General features: G+C 37.0%; 1 long non-coding RNA gene across 1 annotated transcript; it reads right to left on the bottom strand.

The window, feature by feature from the left end:
- Nucleotides 1–4,087: 4,087 nt before the first annotated feature.
- LOC137190556 (uncharacterized) lies at nucleotides 4,088–6,018 on the bottom strand. Its single transcript, XR_010930236.1, has 3 exons — nucleotides 5,879–6,018; nucleotides 5,195–5,554; nucleotides 4,088–5,068 (listed from the first exon to the last, which is right to left on the bottom strand). It is a non-coding gene; the product is annotated as an uncharacterized lncRNA (long non-coding RNA).
- Between the last annotated feature and the right edge of the window lie 799 nt (nucleotides 6,019–6,817).

The raw sequence follows: 6,817 nt of genomic DNA, 5'->3' as shown, positions 1-6,817 counted from the left end.
AGTGGAGCATGTGCTCGTCAGTCATTCAATTAAAACTTAGTGAAGACATAAAGAGAAGGGCTGACATCTAGTGGTTTTTAGTTGAGTTGCACCATAAGAATGAGACACTTTTTAACTCCTCTGCACAAGTGTGATTCCCTTCTTCTCAAAGTTTTTGGGTTTCTTTTACTCTAATCTCATGCTAACAGAAGCCTTTTAAGGAACAACACTTTGGGAACACTTTTTTAGAGTTAAATGAGAACAATGCTACCATATTTGTGGATTAACTTTTTACATTTTGCTTTATTGGACAGATAACGCATCAAGATATAATAATGTTAGTCAGCTTTTGTAATTATTTGTAATTAATATACTGTTTTGCTCCCCTAATACTGTTATTTTTGGAAGTGATGTTACAGCTCATGATGCGATTTTATACTTATAGTTTATAGTTCATTGCTTTTGATTGGATGGCTACAGATCCTAGCATTAAACTCTTTACTGGCTAAGACATTATAGCTACGTTTTAATGGTGCAGTCTGACATCACTAGTTTAAAACTAGTAGTTGAAGGAAGGATTTTACACACAAACTTAGTAAGTAATGAATTTAGGAATAGTTGTCACAACCTAATCCTGGGTCATATTTAAGTTTCATCTTTTCATCCTTTCATTTTTTAACATTCATAATATTTTTGCTCAGTGGTAAACTTTGTAATCTTCTTTTTGTTGATGCTTTCCGAGTTTCTTCTCTTGGAGTTCTTTCACTGTTTCCTCGTTCTTGACACCTTCCTTGTATTTAATGTTTAACAGTCTCAGTCAAAGCTTCCCCACCTAGTATCTCCTCTCTTGTCATTTCACTTTTGAATACAATGCTGTGGTTAAGTTGTTGGTTCGACACGTGTATGTCTACTTTCCTCTCTCATAACATCTACAAGTCTTTCATTCACCACTTTACAATTTTATTGAGCCTACTCGTTTTTTGAGCTTAGATATACAACTGTCAAATCTCTTTTATCATTTTACAGAAGCAAAAGTACTCACAGTAATTTACAGGCTTGTCCTTTGAGAACTAGCACAAGATGATGAATTCATCTGTGAGAGTAAAATGAGTGACTATTTCACTTTACCAAAACTTTGTAACATTGTAATTCCACTGTTTTCCCTGATTAACCCTTTGATAAGAGCATTGTAAGTTGCAGTCTCAAAGCCTAATTTAAATTTCTGGGTTAGGACATTTGTTTACAATACATCATCTTACATTTCCAAATCACAAATGTTTGAGTCATTGTATAGATGACTCTTGATGACCACTAGATGGCAGCATGTAGACACAAACAATGTTAATGCAGAAGCTCTGAAGTTCTTCAAATCATTGCCCTCGAACAGGCAACTGTTAATCTAATGATAAGCTACAAGTGCAAGCTGGCACAAGTAAATGTTGTAGTTGAAGCGGTGGGAACAGTCCGCCTCCACTCAAAAATATGTTTTTCTTCTTGGTCTTACAGTTAGATGTTTGAGCTTCACTGTGCAGATCGGTGTACATATATCCAGAGTTTGACACTTGAAGGCTGTTTTCACATTTGTCCGCTGAAAGTGGAAATTTTCTCTTGGCTCATGAAAACCTGATTTTTAGGGGTGGGCCTATGATTGTGATTTGTGACATGACAATTAGTTTGGTAGCCAATCTTGGTCCAATATTCAACTTACAAGTGTGATGTGGAAAGACAGGAATGGACTTTTCAGTGAAGTAGGAGACATCTTATGTCCAACAGTTAAACTTCAAAAATGAAATATACATGCATATTCATATATTCTGGATTTTTAATGAAGGGGACATTTAAAGTGGTAATTATACTTTTTTGTGGAATAACCATATCAGACACCCATTATTGTCCCAAGCAGAGTATTTGTACATATTGTCTGGAGGGGATCTTTAAGCAAAAGAAGTAATACTACAATGCATAATTACTCAATTACAAGAGGAAGTTCTGTATGCAAACTTATACTTAAGTAAAAGTACAAAGTTTTATCAGCAAAATGTACTTCAAGAAACATTTTGGGAGCAGTGACATCCTGGAGTCTTGTTGTCACCATGAGGTTGCCATGTGACCAGCAAAAACTCATGTATGTAAACCTTTGGCTAGCTGTTTCCCTCTGTTTCCAGTCTTTATGCTAAGCTAGGCTAATCTGCTGCTGATTGTAGCCTCACATCTTTATGAGAGTGGTATGGCTCTTCTTTTCTGACTCTGGACAAGAAAGCAAATAAGAATAGTTCCAAAAAAAAAAAAGTCGAACTACTCCTTTAGGTATAGCTGGATACTCTTTGAACTGACAACTCTTTTGCTTCAGTTTCTCATGGTGCTCTGGCTGAGAATTACCACACCTCGTCCCAACATTGTGATCTGTATGATGACATTCCTTGGCTGTGAATCATTTCTGGACACTAATCTACAAAGTCTCTCTGGTATATCACAAATTCATTATCCTGAACAAGGCTGGAAGTCCAACTTAACTGCTTTTGAAATATGGAAGCGGTCTTGCGATCGGTTTATGAACTCACAATTTTTTATACGAGTTATGTTATGTTATGATTTTATTTGTCAATTTTATGTATTTATTTCAAAAAATGCTAATGTCTGACTTATAATAATAAATAATGTTCCTTGTGACGCTTTGGATAGAAAGTGGCACATTGGCAAATAATTACCCACAAAATATTCTCTGTGTCAAAATAAAATAATAATAATAACTTTACATACTGTTGGGTAGATTAATCTATCATATGTTATTATTATGTGTTTGTAAGTAAAATCCTAATCTGACTAAGTCAATATGCTGTCAAATAAATGTTGTGATGTAAAGAAAAAAGCGATTTTCACTGTCAAATAAAATGGAAATACTCAATGAACTACCTCAAAGCTGTACATAATACAGTATTGAACATACAAATAGTACATAGCATGGACGCCTGGCCAATCCTAGTGCTTGAATGCTATGCAGAGCATGTCTTGCAATGTAAATATAACAGCCCTATAATAACATGGGAGGAAGTTTGCATCTGTATGAAAACAGGTGGTAGGTGGCTGCAGGACCGATCCTCAGGGGACTGTATAGGCTGACTGTCTGCATCCAGTCCAGTAAAGGTGGGCTCTGGAGGTTGGTGGGATGGTGGTAGACATGCTTCTGCAGGTGGGGGCAGCGGTTGTTCAGGAGCATGAAGGAGGGGTGGTGCTGCTGTTGCTGCTGGTGGGAGAGATGCTTCTGAAACAGGCGCTGGAGCTTCTTCTGCTGTGCCGCTTTCAATCCCAAATGAAATCCCAATTACTGAGGGGGAGTCCTCTCCAACAGTGTCCAAAACCAGTGAAGAGTATGGCCCCATATCTGGCTTTGGTCCACCTCCTGTTAGGACATGTCATAGAAATCCTCAACTGCCTGCATTTTAAGGTCGCTCCACTTCTTCCTCACTTCTTTCACATTCTTTGTTTTGTTCATATTTTGAGAGCAGGATGATTATTTCTTCATGTGTGAAGTTTTTTTTTTCTTGGTGTACGATCAGACATGGCCAAATCCCTGAAACAGTACACAAAGTAATGTCAACATAGTAATTTATTACACTATGTTATAGCACTAGCACTGAACTTGAAAGATTGACGTTATAGTGTTGGCGAGCAAATATACAGGGTTAGATAACTTTCTAATTAACAGCTACTAATTTATAACAGTTTTTGCCAGTGTGGGCTATCATTATGTGTGTGTTACATCACAATTTCATCTCAAACAGTGTACCGTTACGTTACCCTATGCTGTAGTTGACGGTTTCACCACTCAATATCACCGTTGTTATTTTTCACTAGCTGTAGCTGTAGACCAAGGTTGTAAGTCAGTTAACATCTAATCATAATGTTAACTCACCTTTTTGTTGCTGTTTGGTGATTGACGTTAAGTGTTGCAGTATTGATAAAGAGAATTTACTTTAATTTCTTAAAGTTGGAAAAAACTTAAAACAACAGTGGATTCCTCAATTTGTACACCTGAATTTCTTATTTTAATATGTTGCAATACATATTAATACACAAGTAACATTTTATATTCAAAAAAATAATCCGCAAGATCATAAGTCAGATCACACTGAAGCATAAATTGTAAGCAAATTTATGACCCTCTGCTGGTCTTTATCCTTAATACCAGTGTTTCCAGTTCAAAGGTTTACAAGCAGGATTAAAAACAGCAACAGTAAATCTCAGTGTCAATTACACTATCACTTCCTCCAGGAAATACACGTGACAATGGTTCTTCAGTTACAGATGGCTTTATTTCTCATCATCATCACCACCATAAATCGCTATGAGCCACCGTCGAACTGTTCAAATAAACATTTGTACAGAATAAAGAAACATTCTCATCACACACAGACTGCAAATTCATCTGCGTGATGCAACACAACATGTGAACAAACAAACCTCGCTGGCTGCACACAACCGAGAGGGAATGAGTCCACTTGACCAAATAAAATCTTGAGAAACAAAAATATAGTCTTTCACAAAATATCTTTCTTGAAACAGAAACATAAATCTTCAACAATGCAACAATGTTGCTCTTCTTGAACTTAACAACTTCTAAGTTTTTCTTACTTCTCCTGCTTCATGTGTTTACATGCCCCTCTTGCGGGCGTATTGTAACAACAAAAAATGTCCAAAAAAAAAAAAAAAAAAAATGTAACAAAAAAAAAAGACATAAATAATATTTAAATAAATGCACATTACAATAAAACAACAAAGATCAATGTTGAGAAGTTAGTTTTTACAGTTTGTAAGTGCGCGAAGCCTGACAGCCAATGGGAAACTAGTATGTTCTGTGTCTTTGGTATAAAATTGAATCAAACTGTTTCCTCTGATCCATCTGCTGAGCTGTAAGTTTTCTGAAATCCACCACTGGACCGAGTATAAATCTTGTTTAACAGGCAGAGAGTGAATGAATAAACAGCCAGTACAGATATAGCTGCTGCTGTCAGTCCCAGTACACAGTAGAGGCCGATCCTTTCCCGACTCGCTGTGTTTGGTCTCTCAGGTTCAGGCCAATCCCTCGCTGCTGTAAAAAATACACCGAACACATCTGTGTCATTCATGTGAAGAAACAACATTTCACTAAAGAAAACTAAATAACCACAACACATTAAGTTGGAACATATTTCATAGTTCTGCTGAATCATCTTACCAGTGACATTGAGTCGGCCTTTTCCTCTGTTCCAACCATAATCTGTTCTCACTTCACACAGGTACAGACCCGAGTCATCAGTCCTGATTCTGGACACATGAAGTCTGATTCGTCCTTCTCTGAGGGCGTCTTTGTCACACTGAACTCGTCCTGCAAACTGTCCATCCTGAAACTCTGAGACCTCAACACCCTCATATAGATGATACAGGACCAAGAGTTTAACATCAGTTAACAGTTCACAATTAATTATAAGTACGGTGGAGGAACTGTCAGTTTTGGTTGTAAACATCCATTCCAGTGTGATGTTGTCGTTCTCCTCTGCCTGGTAGGAGGTCTCTGTCACGTTCAATACAAATGTTCCTGTTGAGGAGACAGAGAGGGAAAGTGAGGACCAGACAAACTAAGAACTTTAACATTTGAGCCCTTAAACTCCACCTATATATATTTAGAAATACAGCTGAGTGTTTAAAGATACAAGAGTATAAAAAGGTAATGCATGATGCCAATAATTAATACAATCTAATCAATAACTGAAGATAGAGGATCTTCCCAACTGTCATCTACCAGCTTTAATAGTTCTAATGTTTTCACTGACATATTTTAAAATGGAAGTCATAAAATATGTTTGTGAGGTTGAAGGTTTATTCTGTTCATCTTTATGTAAAACTGAAGGTTTAAACTAACCACAGACACAGGAGGTCAGGCTGATGAGCAGAAGGATCCTGCAGATCATCTTCTCCCTGTGAGAGGAGACAGAGGAGAGGAGTCATCAACACATGAGGTCAAAGTTCAGTCATCACACTTGTGAAAAGATAAGTCAGGCTTCATTCATGCATCACAACATGTGCTCATGTTCATCTTCCTTATTATACATGACTGACCAAAGGACTTTTAGTCAGATCTCAGTCAGTCTACAGTTTGTTCTTCTATGAATTCAGTTCAAGTAACATGTTTTTAAAAGCCTTTCTCTGTGTCTGTGTGCAGTAATGTAACTGTGCTACAAGACTGCAAGATGATTCAGGTGTAAACTGTTTCTCTTTCTTTCAACACCACTACATCCTGCAATTCTTCCTTACTTCTGTCTCCTCTCTCCTGATTCCTTCACTCACTCTGGAAATGTAAAAAGTCTTCCATGTAAAAATCGGAGTGAGGATGAAGCAGAACTTTAACACGTATGGTGATAATTACAGTAATTGTGGACAAACAACACACAGTGGGAATGCATAAGCAGTCAAGCTATCCAAACTATCAAACTGCATTAACATTACTGTCATGTAAAGGAACAGCACTAGATAAATGGGACGCTTAAAACAACACTAATGTCAATTTAAAAAACTTTAGCTTTACTGAAGAGTTTTCGCTGCTACTTCGTTGTGTTTTGTCAAACACATTATAATTTGATGCTGCATATTGTCTCTGCATGTGCCAGTGTATAAAGGTGGAGGACCATATTAATGTGTAAAATGTCTCTTGTTGGTCTCCTCTTGCTGCTGTTTTGTCTAATTTTAGGTTTGTTCTAAGTGTCAGCCATATTTAACACTGTTCCACATTTTTGAACCAACTGCTATCCTTACTTTGTTTGGTAAACTGTAGTTTTATTTCTTTGCCAGTTTATTGTCTCTT

Source organism: Thunnus thynnus, chromosome 10 (genome assembly GCF_963924715.1).
Source record: "Thunnus thynnus chromosome 10, fThuThy2.1, whole genome shotgun sequence".
Classification (NCBI taxonomy): domain Eukaryota; kingdom Metazoa; phylum Chordata; class Actinopteri; order Scombriformes; family Scombridae; genus Thunnus; species Thunnus thynnus.
This window is presented reverse-complemented; position numbering and strand designations above follow the sequence as displayed.